Genomic DNA, 2,687 nt, shown 5'->3' on the forward strand with positions numbered 1-2,687 from the left:
AAGATTCTAATAACAAACTGGAGATAGCTGGAAAGAAATTGCCTTTAATAAGGAAGGGGGAAAAGGAAGAAGAGAAAGGGAAGAAAAGACACGAGAGTTGTGTTAACATATCAGTTACTTGGATACAGCTGATAGGGACTTTTCATAATGCACATAAAGCATGTAGTGAAGTTTGGAGCACTGTGATTTAAGAAAATCTCAGAGAACATCATCCTTTTATATGTCTTGTTCTTATCATATCAGCATGATTGATGCTTCAGTGCATTGTACATAACACAATGCTTCCAAAAATCAAAGACTAACTGTAATTCTTTTAGATTTTTTTCTTTTACCTTGATCATAGGGTACAAAAAATTCTGAAATGCACAAAAATGTGCAAAACTATAACTGTGGAAAAATAGCACAGTGCTCTTTGCCACTGTTTACTTTTGAAGTTTTCCCAAACAAGCACAGAAATTTAGCAGTCAACTTCAGTTAATAAAGCTACTTATAAACAGCATAAAACATGCAGCTATGGATTTGTGCATGCAAGGATAATCTATGACATCCATCCTGATTTTGCTTAGAGTAGTAATCAAAACATTTCTGCTTCTTGCAGGTCATGCTGATCTGTGGCATAATTTGAATTCTCAAGCTGTTATCCATACATCATTCCCAACAACTTTCCAAAATAGAAAATAATTTCCACTTCTTTAATTAAAACAGGGAGCTACAGTGTGCATTTGGCTGGGTCCTGAGTTGCTGCTGGGGAGAGCCTTGAGTTTAGGAGTAACAATCCTCAGCTGAGATAAACTGGTGAGGCTCAGCAGGAATTAATAGGGCTATCCCAGTTTACCTTGGTGAGGATTTAGTCGTTCTGTATTTCTAGCATCAAGCACTGCCAACTGTTTTCAAATACACCTGAAGTGCCTGAATGTCATTATTGCTAATTGGTATCTATACAGCACCTTTGATGCAGATGGCTATAAAGCTCTTTACATATTTTTTATGCCAGATTCCACCCACAGGAAAACTAGATTAAATCAGGAGGAATGCCACCAAAAAAAAGCAGAGTGAAGAGAGGGAGCAGCACATCTTGAAACAGAAAGTGCATCTGGCTGTTAGCAGAGTGATTTTTTGCACACTGTTTGCAAATATAACCAGTTCTAGGGTAGAACAAGGCAGCAGTTCAACTGTATCCATGTACAACTAAACAAGTTGTGCATGGTAATAATTCCTTGATTTTACTTATGACAAACAGTAATTAGCTCATGATTATGTAAATATATTCTTATCCAGGTAACATTTTTCACTGCTTGTATTGCAGACAGGAGCTCTGCAGCTAAGAAATGTGCACAATTAGTAGGGGAAAAAAGTTTATAAATTATGATAAAGAGCTTCGAAGATTTACTGTGTCACAAAACCTCCCAGTGTTTCTCCTGGTTTCTCGCTACCTCTATAGTTAATCAAGCAATAATTGATCTGTAAAAAAGCACAAGGCATGCTGCAGTAGGATCAGAGTGAGACTTTCTGCTGAGGAAGACTGTCCTGTCCTGGGATAGAGGTTCTTCATCAAAACCCAGAATGGTTATGTCCATTTCCCACTCAATTCATCCAGGGAGCAGTTGGCTGTATGGCTGAAGAGGTGCATGGGTCTCACTGCCCAAGAAGTGCTTCTTCACATAGAGGAGCATTAATCAGTTGAGGATCTACAGATCAAAGCCTGAGCTGATGCCAGCCACAGTCCCAGAGAAAAGAGTGGCTGTACAGAGCCCTGCTACATGTTCCACACTTGTTCTGGTGGAGACCTGGCCACTGTATTCTGCAGTGCCACAATCTGTGCTGCTACTTCAGTTAGCTTTGCATGCAATGAATCAAAGTAATCCACTTCAGATTTGACAGACTAGATTCAGTGGCAATATCCTCATCCATGGATATGGATATGGTGCATCCATGGAAGAGGTGCAGCCTTTTGACAATGTTTTGGGTATGTCTGTATGGCACATGTGCTAGTGCTGCTGCCCTGTGGGCACTCACATCACCACAGTCCTGCACATGAGCCAAGGGACTACAGCAAAGAATGCAGTATAATGTATGTGTGTGTGTGTGTATACATGTATATATGTCCATGTATGTATGTATGTATGTGTGCCAGGAATAGTTCATAGCTGCAATCACAGGAGTCCACAGAAGCATTTGGCCAGACACCCTGCATGGAGGGTCTGGTCTTTGTTCCCATAATTGTTGTACAAGTACAAAAGAATACCATTACTTGTATAATGTCACAGAAAAAAATGTATCTATATGTGGCTTGAGAAATAACCTTTCTTGTTAGGAAAAAAGCAAGTATACAGCCTGACCACTGTAATGCCTTTGACAGGAAGACTAGACCTGAAAAGAAGTTGTTGGTTAACCCTCCAGAGTTCTTCCACCTTGGCTAGCTGCATAAACAGATGAGCAGCACTTTGTGGCCAGCTTGGCAGAAGTTGCAGAAATGGAGCAATGTAATACAAGTGTCTGAGAGTTGACATTTGTACTACAACTAGAAGACAGAGATCAAGAAGTGACAAACATGCAACAGTCAAAAAAAGCTTGGGACAAGAGCAGAGCAGAGAAGGAGCTGCAAGAGGTGGACTGAAAGTTATTTCAAAGCTGATATTTCCAGTGCTATTTTATTTTTGTGAGATATAAATGGAACCTGGCATTTT

This window comes from Agelaius tricolor, unplaced genomic scaffold, assembly GCF_023055355.1.
Source record: "Agelaius tricolor isolate 1412-34295 unplaced genomic scaffold, bAgeTri1.0.p SCAF_5, whole genome shotgun sequence".
Taxonomy (NCBI): Eukaryota; Metazoa; Chordata; class Aves; order Passeriformes; family Icteridae; genus Agelaius; species Agelaius tricolor.